Source organism: Phaseolus vulgaris, chromosome 11 (genome assembly GCF_051622355.1).
Source record: "Phaseolus vulgaris cultivar YP4 chromosome 11, ASM5162235v1, whole genome shotgun sequence".
Classification (NCBI taxonomy): Eukaryota; Viridiplantae; Streptophyta; class Magnoliopsida; order Fabales; family Fabaceae; genus Phaseolus; species Phaseolus vulgaris.
Window position 1 is genome coordinate 19,268,732 of NC_143508.1, and position 17,884 is coordinate 19,286,615.

General features: G+C 46.1%; 1 long non-coding RNA gene across 2 annotated transcripts; it reads left to right on the forward strand.

Annotated features, from left to right (window-relative positions):
- The first annotated feature begins 3,835 nt into the window (after window positions 1-3,835).
- LOC150023099 (uncharacterized) lies at window positions 3,836-6,462 on the forward strand. 2 transcript variants are annotated; one of them, XR_016517630.1, is made up of 3 exons: window positions 3,836-4,167; window positions 4,299-4,530; window positions 5,439-6,462. It is a non-coding gene; the product is annotated as an uncharacterized LOC150023099 (long non-coding RNA). The 2 variants fall into 2 exon arrangements; XR_016517631.1 differs by lacking the exon at window positions 3,836-4,167 and having other exon boundaries at window positions 4,234-4,530; window positions 5,524-6,462.
- Window positions 6,463-17,884: the final 11,422 nt, after the last annotated feature.

Genomic DNA, 17,884 nt, shown 5'->3' on the forward strand with positions numbered 1-17,884 from the left:
GGAGGGGGTGGTGATCACCATCAAATCCGATCAGAAAGAAGCGAAGAAGTGCTATGAGAATAGCCTGAAAAACAAAAGATCGGTGAGTTACGTAACAACCACCCCGCCTCTCGGTGTGAAGCCCAGGTCGACGGTAATAGAAGAGACCGCCGGAGGAGACGTGGAGATGGTGGATGCTGAGCTAGGGGAGGGGAATGCCGGTCTGGAGGAAGAAGAGGCAAGGAATCGCCCTGAGGAAGCGAGAGAACTGGGAATCACCAGGGCGGTGATCGCCAGAGAAACCAGACCAAAACCCTTCGAGCAGTGGCTCGAGAGAGAGATCGGGGGGAAAATCTTCAAGCTGGGAAGATCCCTGGAGGTTGAGCTCTAGGACCAGATCGCCAAGGTGATAGAACGGCATCTGGATGCGTTTGCATGGTCCGCTTCGGACATGCCCGGGATCGATCCCGACTTCTTGTGCCATCATCTGGCGATGGACAACTTGGTGAGACCAGTGCGACAAAGAAGAAGAAAGTTCAACGAGGAGAGGAGGCAAGCGATTAGGGACGAAACACAGAAACTCCTCGCTGCAGGCCACATCAGGGAAGTCCAGTACCCTGAATGGTTGGCAAATGTCGTGCTGGTGAAGAAGAGTAATGGGAATTTCACTGATCTGAACAAGGCTTGCCCAAAGGATTCATATCCTTTACCAAGCATAGACGCCCTGGTGGACAGTGCTGCGGGGTGTAAGTTGTTGAGCTTCCTGGATGCCTTCTCGGGGTATAATCAGATCAAGATGCATCCCATGGATGAAGAGAAGACTGCATTCATGACCGAGAGATCGTGCTACTGCTACAAGGTGATGCCGTTTGGGCTGAAGAACGCGGGGGCCACGTACCAGAGGTTGATGGATCGAGTACTTGCACCGATGCTGGGAAGGAATGTGCAAGCGTACGTCGATGACATGGTCGTGACCTCGCCGGAAAAAAGCAAGCACATTGCAGACTTGGAGGAATTGTTCACGACGATCGCCAAGTTCAAATTGAAGCTGAATCTAGAGAAATGCATTTTCGGCGTGGAGGCTGGAAAGTTTTTGGGTTTCCTCTTGACTGAGAGAGGCATAGAGGCCAACCCGGATAAGTGTGCCGCCATCTTGGCGATGAGGAGCCCAGCTACCGTGAAGGAAGTACAACAGCTAATAGGTCGGATGGCCGCCCTGTCTCGCTTCGTGTCAGCTAGAGGAGAGAAGGGACATCCCTATTTTCAGTGCTTAAGGAGGAATAACAAGTTTGCTTGGACGAAGAAGTGCGAGGAAGCCTTCGTCAAGCTAAAGGAGTATCTGGCGAGCCCGCCGATTTTGTGTAAACCGCTGGTGGGAACCCCTCTCAGGTTGTATTTTGCTGTACTGAGAGGGCGGTGAGTGCGGTGCTCGCCCAGGATCAAGATCAGGCTCAAAAGCCTATTTATTTCGTTAGTAAGGTGCTGCAGGGCCCCGAAACGAGATATTAGGCCCTGGAGAAGGCTGCGCTGGCTATGGTGTTTTCGGCGAGGAGGTTGCGCCACTATTTCCATAGCTTCACAATTCTGGTGATGACTGACCTGCCCATCCAGAAGGTCTTGAAGAAGCCCGACGTTGCGGGAAGGATGGTGAAGTGGGCAGTAGAGCTGTCAGAGTTTGACATTAAGTATGAACCCCGAGGCCCGATTAAGGGGCAAATCTTCGCAGATTTCGTGGTCGAGCTCTCATCTGAGGCGACGCGAGTTGAAGGGGACGATTTCCGTTGGGTGCTCTCGGTGGATGGATCGTCGAACCAGCAGGGTAGCGGTGCTGGAGTCATTTTGGAAGGACCCAACGGCGTGCTGATCGAACAATCTTTGAGGTTTGCCTTCAAAGCCAGCAACAATCAAGCAGAATATGAGGCACTGATCGGCGGGATTTTGCTGGCAAAGGAGATGGGAGCGAGGGTGTTGATGGCTAAGAGTGACTCGCTGCTAGTCACAGGGCAAGTAACAGGCGAGTTCCAGGCTAAAGATCCACAAATGGCGGCTTACTTGGAGTATGTGCAGGAATTGAAGAGTTCCTTTGCCTCCTTTGAAGTGGTGCATGTGCCCAGAGAGCAGAATGCCCGAGCTGACTTGCTAGCCAAGCTCGCCAGTTCAGGCAAGGGGGGTAGGCAGAGGACGGTGATTCAAGAAACTCTGAAGACGCCGAGGGCATTTGTAGCAGATCACCTGGTTCTTCAGATAAGCAGGGCGACGGAAAAAGCGGCAAGAAGTCACAGGTCTTTGACGCAAGAAACGTTGAGATCGCCGAGAATTAGAGCGTGTTGGGGAGAGAGGGTGAACATGACGCAGGTCTTAGCTACCCATGAGCCAGACACCTGGATAACACTGTACAAGCGATGCCTGGCAGATGGCCTTCTCCCGCTGGATCCGACAGAGGCTAGGAAGGTAAAGAAAAATTCTAGCAAGTACACATTGATTGATGGCGATCTGTACAGGTTTGGGTTCACTCACCCACTCCTGGAATGTGTACATGGCGAGAAGTGCACGAGAATCATGGCAGAGCTCCACGAAGGAATATGCGGAAGCCACGTCGGGGGTCGAGCTCTGGCAGCGAGGACTCTCCGTGCAGGTTACTACTGGCCATCGATGAGAGAAGACTGCAAGAGGTATGCACAGTGTTGCAAACAATGCCAACAGCACGCCGATTGGCACAAGGCGCCTCCCGAGGAGTTTAAATCGATTTACAGCCCTTGGCCGTTTCACACTTGGGGAATCGACATTCTGGGACCATTCCCGCTGGCGATCAGGCAGATGAAGTACTTGGTGGTGGCGATTGAGTATTTCACCAAGTGGATCGAAGCAGAACCAGTGGCCCAGATCACCGCACACAAGATCGAAGGTTTCGTGTGGAAGAACATTGTGTGCCGGTTTTGATGGAAACCGTCCAGCCTCAAAACTTTTGGCCAAGAAGATAGACGAAGATCGAGTTTTAATGAAGAGTTTGTAAAGTCTTTTTCTTCTTCTTAGTCTTGTAAAAATTGTATAGAGTAGTTAGGAAGTTTTGGGCCTTGTATTTTGGGCCAAAGTAGAGAAAGATGTAAATAGAAAACAAAGTAATGTGTAAAATAGTAAAAGAGGGGTGCAAATAGAAATGTAGGCAAGGAAGACATGAGTCTCCACATGTCTTCTCCTTAATGAAGAGGATTTGCACCAATAAGGTGGTGACACTTGTCACACTCTCATTTGAGAGTTTTTGAGAGACTTTATCCTATAAATAGGAGTCTCTTATACATGTATTTCTTTAACTTTGAATTAGTAATGAAATGCTGCCTAATTTTGGCCATTCTACTTGTTCTTAAGTTCTCCCTAGGTTAGTCTCCTTCAAGACTTAGCCTAGACTCTTTCCTAGTGAGTTGGCCTCACCTCTCACTCTCACAAATTCCTACTCCACTTCAATTCATGGAAACTCCTCTTGAGTTTCTTTAATGCTTCCGCTCATCATATCTCCTTCATCATTCATCCAAAGAAGAAATTACAAAGATCACTAATAGAAGAAGAACGTTTTTCCATCATTTGGTATTCAGAGTTATGGTTGTAAGATCTTCTTCTATTTTTTTCTATATTCCGTGTTGTTCATAATGTTCTTGATTGTCTTGAATGTTTACCGATTGATTTTGTGTTTTTTTGTCTTTTTGTTCGGTTCAAATTAATTGTTCTTACTTGAACCTTCATGTATGTGCTTTTAGGTGTTCTTGTGTTCATGTTCACGTGTGCTTTTGAATTTTTTGAGTTTTCTTCAAATTTGTTTGGTGAAATTTTCATATAATTGAGTCATTTTGATTTTATAATCATATATGTTTTGTCTAGAGTCATGTTTAGTCAAAATTTGTCATAAACTCCATTAGTTGAACTTTTTGAAGTTTTTTTTCAAATATCTTCATAGATTAGAGCTCTTGAGTGCTTTTGATTTTCATTTTTGAGTTCATAAATTGCTACTAGATCATTAGCAATTTTCTTTAAAGTTAGGTTTCCATTATCATCTTCTCCAAAATTCATTTTCGAAAATTCTCGAAAATGTTCCGAAAATATTTCGTGGTTCAAAAAGCATTTCAGTGGTGTGCACAGTAATCTGGCCAGTTCTTGCGGAATCTTGGAAATTGTGGTGGTACAGTGAATCCAGAGGTACGAATAGCAGATCTGGTTTAGGTTTCTCGGACTTTATTCTTGAAAATTTTCTCTGCGATTTGCATTGTTGTTCTTCATCTTCTGCATAATTTTTCTTCTTCGGCTTCATTTTGAATCGGTGTGCGAAGATTGATCAAAGAATAGTAACGGTGCAAAACGGAGGTTTGTGATTTCCGATGACCTAAATCGGAATCGCGCGCGGAGGAATTGTGAACGGAGGAATCGCAAACGACAGTGGCGTTTTCCAGTGGAATCGGTGAACGGAGAAGTCGACCGGAGAAATCTGTTTGAATCACGATCGAGTTGGTTTGGTGAATCGAAAATCGAAGAATTAAAACAGTGAAGAATGAATTTATTCATGTAAGTTCTTCTTCCGCTTCACTTCCGATTCCGAAGATTTGTGATTCTGCTTTTGCGTTCATCTGGTTCTTCATTTCTTTTTGGAGCGATTTTGGAAATCTATTATTGGAATCGGTTTCTGTACTGGATTGTTAAAGCATTGAAGCAATTTCTAGAGAGTTATTCCAATTCATAATTTAGCGTTTCTGGAAAATACTTTGTAATTGTTGAGTCAGTTTGATACATTGAAGTGTGCGCGCCAACTGTTTGTTTAAAATATAAAACACTGAAATTGGCATTGGAGTGTGATTGAATTGCAAGAACTGTATTGGTAAATACTTGTTATTGATTTGTGCTAGCTGGAATTGAATTCGCAACTTCCGTATTTGATTCAGAGGTGATTTTTGTGATTAAGTTGCAATTCAAACAAAACAGTTCAGTTCTTTATTGTTGGTGCAGTTTTGCCTACTTCAGTGCAGAATTTATGCATAAGATTGGTTGCATTCACTGGTTAATTGGAAATTGAATTCCTCGTGGTTAGTAGAAATTATAATTTCTGACTTTGGTGCCATGTAGTTGCTGTCTTGGTGCTGAATTTTCTGGTTTAGCTTGTGAAATTGGAAAAGTGAAGCTGTTGGTGAATTTTAAAATTGCAATTGACAATCGTAGGTCTTCATACTAGCTGTTCTGATTCAGATTTGATGACTTGAATTCTCTGCATCATTGATTCAATTTTGAAACTGTGCCTCTGAATTTTACGTCATTTTTTTTTCTTTGGTGCTGCTGTTTGAATCAAATTACTGCTAGGTGCAATTTTCTAACTAGCACAGCGTGAATTTTGAGCAGTAGCAATTGGAGTTGTTTTAGAATTGGTGCAGATTTTTATTTTTCAGCACACCATCTGTTTGATAATTTGACTTCACTTCTAGAATTGGTGCGGGATCTACAGTGCAGAAAATTTATTTGCTTCCAACAATTACTTTTGTAATACATGTGAGCAAAATTTGGGTGCAGCAACAATGTTCACTCAAAGATACATTTGAGAAATTGTGGGACCCACGAAAATAGAATTGAGACAAATAGTGGGTGGTCGTACGTGAACTTGCATCATATGTTCAGATTGAATGACCAATTGAATTAGCCAATTGAATTGAGAAGAACAGTGTAGAAGTTGGGATTCGCATGAAATTGGAGTGAAACAACACGATAACTTGGGTTGCACAATTCTAATTGAAGAATTTTAGTGCAGTAATTTTGGAGGTACGAAAAGCAGGATTACAATTTTTAATTTGGACCAAGCTACATTGGGCAGAACATTTTGGATTTCATGGTCTACTCAGAATTTTCATCATTCTTTGTTTTTCTTTTTGTAATCCAATTCTAGTGCCAATCTTTAGGTGCTTCTTTTGAGTGCTTACTTTCTTGAAAACCTTTAATTTCTTGCTTGTCTTGATTTTATGGATAATCTTTGTGTTTGTCATCTCTAATCTCCTTTGAGTTTCACTCTTCAAATTGAGCTTTTATTGTTTTTATTATTGACCTCTTGAAGTGGAATATACCTTGAATTTGTTCTTTGTGAGAATTGAGCTAACTTCTAGGTAGCATCCTAAGAGAAGGCAAAGGACTTTGCAAGGGGTACTCACCTTTGGAGGACAAACAAGTAAAGGCTTGGAGAGAAACACTTGTGAGAAAAGAGAAGAGAACTTTGAAGATTATTTTTTAAAATTTTGTGTGATTTCAATTGTTTTGTAATTTGGCCATTATCTTTACTTTAGGTGTCTTGGAAGAGCCTTTGGTGTTCTTCCATCTCCTACAAGTTTTCTTTAATTTTCTTATTAGATACACGCTTTAGACAGTGAGTGTGTCTTGAAGGTTCACAAGTGCCAACAAGCCTCACCATTAGGAGTCGTCTAGTTTAAATTTTTGCAATTTAAATTCTTAGTTTTTAAAAACTTTCTTTTAGTTTCTTTCTTTATAAAACTCTTTGTTTGTGTTGAAGAAGTTTTCATTGGAAGGAGATTTGTGAAGTGCATTGGGATAAGTTCTGGCTAGGAAAGACTTGGTACTTAAGAGTGTCCATTGTGACCCACCTCTCTTTCCTGGGAATTTACCTTGTGTGCTAAACTCACTTTCCTTCTTGTGAAAAATCTTTTAAATACAAAGCTTAATATGTCTATGTATACTTCTCATCATAGTAGAAGAAAGATTTATAACCCTCATTATCAAAAAAAGGAAGGGATGCGTTTTGAGCCTAGAAGTTTATATTATTCTACCGAGCCTGAAGTATACATTCCTTACTTTGATGGAAATAAAAATGTTGAAGCATATTTAGAATGGGAAACAAAAGTTGATCAAATCTTTGAAAAACATCAATTGGATGAATTTAGAAAATTTTCCATGGCTACCCTAAGTTTTCAAGAATATGCTAGGTCTTGGTGTATACAAAGGGAAGCTGATGTTAGAATTGGTAGAAAATCAGAAATATTGAATTGGGATGAATTGAAGATGTGTATGAGAAGAAAGTTTGTTCCACCTTCATATGTGAAAAAGAAAAAGCTTAGAGAAGAAATGAAAGAGCTTGTAGAAAAAGGAAGAAATTTTATATACAGAGAAAAAGAATATGTTAGAAGAGACAAAGAGTTTAGAGAAAAATTCCAAGCTCTTGTCAGAAAGAAAAAAGAGAATGAGAAAAAGGAAAGTAAAAAAAACTCTTTTTCTCGAGTTGAATCAGATAGCGATAACATTTTATCTTCTCTAGAAAACCCTTGTGAGGATGTGCTTGAAGAAAAATCTATGTTTGGAGCTGAACCAAATATAGATATAAATATTTCCTCCACAGAAAATACAGAAGAATGTTTGATTGAAAAGGAAGAAGAGGAAACCCACAAAGAAGAAGAGTCTTTTATGACACCCCCTGAAAGCATGGTTGAGAAAGAATCCTTAAAGGGGGATTGCAATACTTTGAACTCTTCTTTTCAATTATATAATGCTCATTCTTCTTCACAAAAATATCAAAAACAACACTTTGTGATGTTGTTGCCTAGCTTGGGCAATAAACAACACAAAGTGAACAAAAATATTTTTGAAATGAGCCTTATGTTTTTCTTTAAAAAGAATTTTAAAGAAGAGGGGACTTATTTTTGTTTAGTTTTCTTTTCTTTTAATTTTCTTTTAAAAAGGAAATTTATCTCATGTTTGTTTGATGTTTATTGCAGATTGACATTTGACCCAGGAGGAAAACATCAAATAAATAGAGGTTGCTGTCATTGAGCATGATTCAGATCTGAGGACAGATCCTTTTCAAGAGGGAGGGGATGATGGAAACCGTCCAGCCTCAAAACTTTTGGCCAAGAAGATAGACGAAGATCGAGTTTTAATGAAGAGTTTGTAAAGTCTTTTTCTTCTTCTTAGTCTTGTAAAAATTGTATAGAGTAGTTAGGAAGTTTTGGGCCTTGTATTTTGGGCCAAAGTAGAGAAAGATGTAAATAGAAAACAAAGTAATGTGTAAAATAGTAAAAGAGGGGTGCAAATAGAAATGTAGGCAAGGAAGACATGAGTCTCCACATGTCTTCTCCTTAATGAAGAGGATTTGCACCAATAAGGTGGTGACACTTGTCACACTCTCATTTGAGAGTTTTTGAGAGACTTTATCCTATAAATAGGAGTCTCTTATACATGTATTTCTTTAACTTTGAATTAGTAATGAAATGCTGCCTAATTTTGGCCATTCTACTTGTTCTTAAGTTCTCCCTAGGTTAGTCTCCTTCAAGACTTAGCCTAGACTCTTTCCTAGTGAGTTGGCCTCACCTCTCACTCTCACAAATTCCTACTCCACTTCAATTCATGGAAACTCCTCTTGAGTTTCTTTAATGCTTCCGCTCATCATATCTCCTTCATCATTCATCCAAAGAAGAAATTACAAAGATCACTAATAGAAGAAGAACGTTTTTCCATCAGGTTTGGTGTGCCCAAGCGCCTGGTGTCGGACAATGGGACTCAGTTTGCAAGCCACCTGTTGAAGAAGCTGTGCGAAGGGGTGGGAATTCAACAAGTGTTTGCATCCGTCGAGCACCCTCAGACAAATGGCCAAGTAGAGTCAGCTAATCGGGTGTTGTTGAGAGGGTTGAAGAGAAGGCTAAAGAAAGCCAAAGGAAGCTGGGCTGAGGAGGTACCCCGTATAGTCTGGACGTACCACACCACTGAGCAGTCAGGAACCCATGAGACCCCGTTCAGCTTGGTCTATGGATGCGACGCAATGATTCCAGTGGAGATCCAGGAGAGCTCGCCGAGATTCCAGAACTTCGTAGAGGAAGACTCGAATGAGGAGAGAAGGTTGAACCTGGATCTATTGGATGAAGTCAGGGAAGAGGCGAGATTGAAGGCGGAAGCGGTGAAGAGAAGGATTGAACGAAGATATAACTCAAAGGCGATGCCGAGACAGTTTAGAGAAGGCGACTTGGTGATGAGGAAAGCCCACCAGTACGAGATGGAGAATAAACTGTCGCCCAAGTGGAAGGGACCGTTCAGAATAACCGAGGCGCTCGGGAACGACGCCTACCGCTTAGAGACATTGGAAGGAGGGGCGATTCCTCGCACTTGGAACGCCACGCACCTCAAGTTATATTACAGTTGAGAACTTTGTAAGTAAAGATAAACACGAAGTTACATTACAATGTCTCTGTTAAAACAGTTTGAAGGGGGCACTCTTTTTTCCCTAAGGAGGGTTTTTAACGAGGCCACCCAATAAAGAGAAGTTTTCAAAAGTTTAAGTTGTTTCAGATTGCATGCCTGTTGTTTTCAGAAAGTTTTGAAGAAAAACCTTGTCACTTATATGTGACTTAAGGCGAGTTAAAGATATATTGCATGCTTTCTAAAAGGTTTTAACTCCTCATCGTCTTTCGGCGATCGGAGGCATCAGTTAAAGCTTAAGTCCTCATCTTCTTTCGGCGATCGGAGGCATCAGTTAAAGTTTTAAGTCCTCATCGTCTTTTAGCGATCGGAGGCACCAGTTAAAGTTAAAGTCCTCATCGTCTTTCGGCGATCGGAGGCACCAGGTAAAAGACCTCAACGCCCTCGCGCGTTCTGAGGCGAGATAAAGACCTCCTCGCCGTCGAGCGAGTGCAGGCGAGGAAGAGTGAAAAGTCCTCAGTGTTTCTGGGGGCGAGAAGATGTAACGCCTGGGGCAATGTAGAGGCACTAGTGAAAAGTCCTCAGTGTTTCTGGGGGCGAGAAGATGTAACCCCTGGGGCAATGTAGAGGCACCAGTGAAAAGTCCTCAGTGTTTCTGGGGACGAGAAGATGTAACCCCTGGGGCAATGTAGAGGCACCAGTGAAAAGTCCTCAGTGTTTCTGGGGGCGAGAAGATGTAACCCCTAGGGCAATGTAGAGGCACCAGTGAAAAGTCCTCAGTGTTTCTGGGGGGGAGGAGATGTAACCCCTGGGGCAATGTAGAGGCACGATTTAAAGACCTTCTCGCCTATGAGCGAGTTCAGGCGAGTTAAAAGACCTTCTCGCCTATGAGCGAGTTCAGGCTAGTTAAAAGGCCTTCTCGCCTATGAGCGAGTTCAGGCAAGAGAAAATCCTTCTCGTCTCGAACGAGTTCAGGTATGGTGTAGAGGGCGGAAGAAGTTTGGAAGGTGGCTAAGGTAGGTTCGAAGAGAGCGCCTAGCCACCCGATCTCTTGTTCTGAAGCTCAAGGAGGTAGAGAAGGATCCGAAAGGCGCCTCTACCCCCAGATAAAAGAACAATGGCCAAGGCAGGAAGCCAGAAAGAAGCTGATATCGCCAAGTGAGTCTTTGGCGACCAGAAAAAGTTCAAGCAGAGGGCGAGAAAGTTAAAGACCCGTTTTTGATGAAGCAGATCGGGTGAAGCGATGTTTTAAGCCAGTAGTTGAGTTAAAGTTCGTCGTTTGAAGAATGGTTTTACGCTGAAGTTCATTGCATTGAGATTACAAGTTGTTAAAGTGGTTGTTATTTGAAGTTGAAGTGGTTCGAAGCAGTTAAGTATATGATCACGCTTACGAAATCGTTAAGTTAATTTCTTGAAGCAAACTGTGCAAGGAAAGTTAAAGCAGCTAAAGAAGTTATAAGAGGAAATACACAGACTTTGTTATTAAAATAAGTATCAGTTCAAGAACACATATACAGGAAAATATGAAGTTTATTACAATTATATGCAAAGGGAAAGCGTAAAGGTAGTGGATGGAGGGAATTGATCAGTCTTCAGCGGGAACCACCTTCCCATCCACCACCTCGTTGTTGAGGGACACCATGCTAAGATCCAGATCGGGGAACAAGCAGGCGAACTGTTCCCGTGCGGCCTCGAATCCAGCAGCAAGAATTTGGGCAGAACTCAGATTAAGCTCTTCAATTTGTTTCTTGAGTTCTTCAGTTTGTTCCTTCAGCCCCTTGTTCTGCTGCTCCAGCTCTTCAGCTTGCTTCTTGAGTTTGTCGATGGTTTCCTGAGCTTGGAGAAGGTCTTCAGCAACCTTCTTGGATTCTGCCTGCACCTGGCCCTATTCAGCAGCGATTTTCCCCTTCTCTGTGTTGGCTTCAGCAAGCTTTGCCATGGTGTCGTCCCTTTCTTTTTCCACCGCCCCCAGGAAGACCTCCCGATCGGCTGACCTTTGCTCCAGTTTCTTCACCTTGGCGGCATCAGCTTTGATCAAGGCCTCCAGGTCAGCCACTTTCACGCGATAAGGCACCAGCTTGCTCTCTAGCTCGATCTTCTCTTGAGCCAAGAGCTGTACCTTATGGCGGAGATCGGTGGCCTCCTTGCGTGCCACCCTGAGCTCGGTGCTCATTGCATCTTCTACTCGGGAGTGTTCAATCTCCGCGAGTGTCAGATTGCAGGACTACTTCTCCGCCTCAATCCTTATAGTGTTGTTCTCAGTTCGAAGGGCGTAGAGGTCGTCCTGGAGCTTCCTGGGGGAGCTCTCCACAGCTCTAGAGATAATGGTGGGGAAGTCCTCTGCCATCATCTTCAGTTTGGCCGAGAAAGGCTCCCACATCCTCGTGACCTCGAGAGAGAGGTTTGCTTGTGGAGGCACCGGGTGGGCTCGTTGTTGGCTCTCGCCGCCACCTTCTTTAGTTGGTTGCTCAGCAGGTGCTTCTTGGCGTGGTGGCGACGTCGGGGATTCAGTAATCAGAATCGGAGAGTTGTGGGCAACCTCATCCCCGATTGGAGCAACGTTTGCGGTTGAGGCATTTGAAGGAGGACCCCCTCCAGCTGATACATAAGGCGTGGAGGCGCTCGGGGGGTCCTCCATGAAGTTTGGCTCGGGGGCCTCAACCGCAGGTGGCGCAGACGCCAATGGAATTGCTTGGACTGGTGAGGCAGGAGCTGGCGGAGGAGGCAATGTTGGAGGTGGAGCAGGCGTGGATGGCGGTGTTGATGTTGGAAGAGGGGGTGGAGCAGATGGAGAAGAAGGTGCCACCCTCTTCCTCTTCGTGACGAGGCCATCTTCAGTTGCCTCGTCGTCATCCTCTTCCTCCTCGTGGACTATTTGGGGGGCTTTCCTCTTGGGTTTCCTGAGGACAAGCTTTTTGCGTTGGTTGGCGGGTTGGACATCGGGAGGAGTTGGACCTTTGGGTGGCGATCGGCCCTGTGCGGCGGCGATCTCCACCACCGAGTTCGGCACGGTTTGTGAACCCGATGCCAACCCGTGGGTTCGGGCGAGCGCCCTCAGTTCAGCGAGCTTGCCCTGACCCAACATATTATCTGCATAGAGCAAAAATGCATGGGTTAGCTCAGAGAGAAAATAAATGCATAAGGCAGTATGCAGCAAAGCAGATAAATGGTGCAGAAAAATAAAACCAAAGTCTTGCGCACAACGCACAAGACGCCCAGAAATAGTTAACAGAGGTAATGTTAGAATAAAGGCTTAGACGTTCTAACCTATGCGAATTTCGAGTTGGTCCTCGAAGAATTCGAAGCAGATGAGCGTGGTGGTGAGGAAGGTGATGTTAGCATCTGCCACGCTCTTCCAGAAGAAGTAGAGGTCTCTGTCCAAGGCACCCATGCTATCCGAACTTCTTGGCCTCCTGAAGCTACTCTTGGACTCTTTGTTCCCCTTGTTTACCCAATACAAGGGGAAACCGTCGAGCAACGAAGCGTCCTTGTCATTGGGGCGCACCTGGACGAATTTGCCTTTCCAGTCTTTGTAGGATTGTTGGAAGATAGAGAGGATCGACCTCCCAGCAATCCCGTTCAAGCTTACCCACAGGCGATCTCCTGGGTGCTTGGCTTCAAAAAGAAATAAGAAAACATCCATTGATGCTGGCAACCCAGATGGTCGCACATGACCTGGAACGCCCGCACGAACGCCTAACTGTTGGGATGGAGTTGGGCGGCGGCGATGTTGAGTTCGGTAAGAAGCTCCCTCTCAAAGCGAGTGAAGGGAAACCTAAGTTTCACCTTCTTGAACAGGGTTGTGTAAACGAAGCAGAAGGGTCCACCGTTGTTCCCCTTGTCGTCGGCGCAAACTAGCAGGTCGGGGGGGCAAGGTAGCACCGTCATCTGTTCGTCGTGCTCCTTATGGAATGATTGGTGAGGCTCGTCCCCTTTCTTTAGTCGCAGAACTGCCCCAGCAGAATTTACAGAAGACGTTTCCCTCAACAAAGTCGAGGTGGCCCAGGGGTATAGTTTTTTGAAGTCTAGGGAGGGAACAGAGGCTCCTCCGGCAACGGGTGGAGTGGCCTGAGCCAAGTTGGGGCGGGAGGGTGCAGGCCTCTCAGCCTGAGAAGACGAAGCACCACGTGCTCGTGGTGGGTCATGTGCTTGTGAGGAGGGGTTTCGTGATGAAGGAGGAGGGTTTGGGGTGATCTTTGAGTGAGTCATTGCGGAAGCTGTAGAGGAAAAAGAAAAGGAAAAATGATCAGGGTACGCAGAGGCTGACTCGATCATGGAAGAAGGGTGAAAAACGAACGAACGTAGGTTCGTTGTGACGTTGACGAAGCCCTAAGTTACGAGAAAGAAGAAATGGAAAAAACAACCCACAACGTATGCACCAGACAGTTAAAGGATGATGCGAATCGGTTAAAATGCAGGAAAAACCAGCAGGAGAAGGAAAGGAAGTACCTTTTTATGATCGGAAGAGTGATGGAAGAAGTTGGTGATTCAGGAGGTTGAAGAACGTTGAAAGCTTTTTTGCAGAAGAGAGTTGGAGCGTCTGAGAATGCGAAGAAAGTGATGGAACAGTGGAGCGAAATGGGTTTAAGGGTTTTTCGAAATGGGTTTGGGAAGCGCAAACGTTAACTGAAGGTAACCGTTGATGAAGCCACGTGTCGAGCGATGGGTGAGGTGTTTGGTGGAGCGTCAGAGAAGCTGAAAGTACAATCGCTTGAAATTCTGCGCCATGCCATGTAGATCGGTATTGACGTGACTCTTTTAGTCTTTTCGCTGGACAAGTCTTCGCTTAAGACTGGGGGGCTTGTGTACCGCCCTGGTAGTCAGAAGTGATGACGTGGCATCAAGCTACAGTATCGGCGTGTTGACAAGACGCTAGGTTGGCAGAAGGGAAAGAAGTCGGGGGGCTCGTGAAGTCGCCAGTTATTAAGTGGGCGTGTTCCGATCTCCAGCATACCAGAACCGGCGATCACCGGGTTAAAGATGAAGTCGCCAGATGTAAACTCAGGCGACCAAGGGATTGGAGATCGCCAGAGCAAGCACATCGCCGAAGATGAAGGTGGTGCAGATTATGAAGGCGGCCGGCGAGACCACAGGGAAGGTGTACGAAGGCACCCTAACTCGCCAATTCCAGTAGAGATCGCGCTCCCAAGTTAGCTATGCACTGGGCATTACCATGCATAAGTAACTTAGCCAAAAGAGAGTCAGAAGCAGCGCCCAAGTCAAGGAGGCTCCAGATGATGGCACGTGTACGACTGGATGCGAGCCACGTGTCCAGGTGCGTAACTGCCAGGAGAGAGAAAGTGACCAGGTATTTAAGGGTTTCCCAACGAACTTTTGAGGTACGCACGTTCAGATTGTCTTCTTTACGCTTGCGAGTTCTTGAGCATACTGTGAGAGAGAACATTGCACGGTTCCTTGAGAGTTCTTGAGTGTTTGCTCTTGAAGTATTTGGTGGTTCAGTCACTGACTTGGGCGTTGGAGTGCGATCGGCCGCAGCGGCGCCGCTCTGTTCTTTTGCAGGTTCTTGAGGTGGATCGTGACGAAGGACGGAGGTTGAAGCGGTGCGCACGTCGATCCAAGTTTGACGAGGCAAGTTCCAACGTTCTGGTCAACAGGCAGGATCATGAGTGTAGAGGAGTATAGGCAGAAAATGGAGCTCTACATGATGAGAGCATCCATTAGAGAAGAGGAGGACACCACCATAGCAAGATTCCTTAGTGGCCTCTCTCTTGATATAAGAGATAGGGTAGAACTCCTTCCCTACCAAGACTTGAATGACTTGGTTCAACTTTGCATTAAAGTTGAACAACAAAATTTGCGCAAAACTTCAAGTCAAAGGGTGGGTTCATACTCTAGCTTTTATCCCAAGAAAGATTATTGTACTGTCCCGTATCCGGGTGTTGACAAAGTCAAGGTGAAAGTCAACGTCGGGGGTCAAAGTCAACGTAAGGCGTCGCCTAGGTGAAGAGACGCCAAGTGCCACTAACGCCAAGAGGAAGCGTCGCTAAGGTAATGCGTCGCCTAGGTGAAGGCATCGCCCAGTTAAGGCGTCGCCCAAATAGGGCGTCGCCAAGGTCAAATGTCACAAAGGCGAGGCGATCACCGTGTGGCTCCCCGATACCCATGGGTAGGAAAGACCATGGAGGGAGCGACGCCGTGGGAGGGCCTCAAATCCCGATAAACCGAGGAAGTAATAAAGAGAAGAGAAAGATGGCTTCAAGGCCATAGTGATAGCGCCAGTGTAGGACAGCCTGACTCGTGAGGTACCCCTGCCACCCCAGAGACGCCTTTGGGACAGATACGACTCAAGAGGAGGGTCACGCCCAGAGTAGCCAGGTGCAGGGTACGAGAGGAAGGCAGATACGCTCTCAAAGTGAGTGACTAGATGTTTGGAGGCATGAGTTGGCACCCAAAGAGTCACCCCTTGTGCAGTTGCACTCCCAAGCAGGAGGACTCACACGAAGAAATGCCCCCAGATGGGGTCATGGCGTTGTGAGGCCCTCCACGTGTACAGCAGCCAGGTCAGAATAGAAACGCCATTTTGCCAGGTACCAGGTAATTAAAGTTATTTAATACAGTTTCCGTTTCGAGCGTTTAAGGTACTATAAATGCTCCCAAGCGTTTTTGACGTCTTAAATGCGCTACGTTTTATAATTAAATGCGCTTTAAGGCGCTTTAAATGCTAGGGTAGTTTAAATAGGGCCTCGAATGTTGGGAACGGGGTTCGAACTTTTGGCAAATTTTCCAGAAACTCTCTAGTTGCTTGCTCAAGCTTTGAGGTTACGTACAAGGGACTGGGGAAAGATCTTTGCCAGGGGGAGAAAATATACACTAGACACAGTTTCCTTTTTACCACCTTCAGAGTGCCATACGCGGTGCTCCGATACGGAGGTGCATAGTTGTACCGCCCTGGTGGTCGGATGCGATGACGTGGCATCCTGTTACAGTGTAGGCGTGTTGACAAGGCGCCAGGTTGACAGTTGGGAAGGAAGTCGGGAGGCACGTGTAGTCGCCGATAGTTAAGTTGGCGTGTTCCGATCTCCAGCTTACCAGAATAGGCGATCGCCAGGTTGAGGACGAAGTCGCCAGACGCAGACTCAGACGACCAGGCAGTCGGAGATCGCCAGAGCAAGCACATCGCCGAAGTTAAAGGAGAAGCAGATTATGAAGGCGGCCGGCGAGACCACAGGGAAGGTGTATGAAGGCCCTACCTCGCCAGTTTCAGTAGAGATCGCACTCCTGAGTTAGCTATGCACTGGGCAGCACCATGCATAGGTAACTTAGCCAAAATGAGAGTAAAAGTAGCGCCAAGTCAGGGAGCCTCCAGATGATGGCACGTGTACAGTTGGATACGAGCCACGTGTCCAAGTCTGTAACTGTCAGGAGAGAGAAAACCACCAGGTATATAAGAGTTCCTAACAGATTTTCTAAGGTACGCACGTTCAGTTCATACACTTTACGCTTGCGAGTGACAGAGCTGTTTGTGAGAGAGATTTGCACGGTTCCAGTTCTTAGTATTTGGTGATACCGTCACTGACTTGAGCGTCGGAGTGCGATCGGCCGCAGCGGCGCCGTATCGTTTCTTTGCAGGTTCTTGAGATAGATCCAGAGGAGGAACGGAGGTGAGAAGCGGCGCGCACGTCGATCCTTTGACGAGGCATTCTCCAGCGCTCCGGTCAACAGGCAGGATCATCAGGCGCCCACCGTGGGACCGTGTAAAACGTGTTCCCATCCACAGCGTGAGTTCGTGGAGGTTTTCGAGGTTTTCTGCGCGGTTGTGTGCTGGTGCAACCGTCGTTCTTGGTTTCTTTGAGTTTCGTTCGGTGAAGTTTGTGTTTTAAACCGTTCGTTTGGCTTTTCGATCGGCGAATTCGAGTTCTTTCGAGTGGTTGTTTGGTTCGCGGGGAAACGGTGGTTTTTGGTGAAGCTGCGATTTTCTTCGAAGGTTTGCGGTGTTCTTGAAGTTCTTACGCAGTTTCTTGAATCTTCTCCGATCGGTCGCTGATTCGTTCGTGGTTGAAGTGTTATTTGCTGTGCTTCTGTGGTTCGCTGAAGTTAATGAGAAAGATGAGAAGCAATCGTTCCAGTCCCGTGGCTCCCGTCGCAGCTGAAGGCGACGCCGCCATGACCATGGCGCAGATGGCAGAAATGATGCGCTCATTGCAGGCCACTGTAGAAGCCTCGCGCGTCGAGCAGGCAAGGATACATGAAGACCTGGTCGCCTCTCGCGCCAGAAACGAGGAGCTCAGCAAGGTAGCTGAGGAGCTACGTCGAGCTCTTCAGGAGCAGCAGGTTCGTTCTTCCGCTGAAGAGGTGGCACCGTCGACGCCGCCTCGTGTTTTCCCAATGCCTTTCATTCAGGCGATTACCGACACGCCAATTCCCACGAGCGTGGTCCCGGTTAAAGCTGTTTTTACTGGCGTGGAAGATCCAGAGGCTCATCTGACCACGTTCCACACACAGATGATGCTGTCAGGAGGGTCGGATGCTGTCTATTGTAAGATGTTCGTGAGCACGCTCCAGGGAACGGCGATGGAGTGGTTTGTGAGCCTGCCTAATGGCCACATAACTAATTTTCAGCAATTCTCGAAAATCTTTGTCGAGCAGTATATTGTGAACAAGGCACCGCCCAGAGTGTCCTATGATCTGTTTGATATAAGGCAGTACCATGGGGAGTCCCTCAGAGACTACCTCAATCGCTTCGGAGCACAGATGGTCAGATCGCCGGCCAAGGATGAAGAAATGC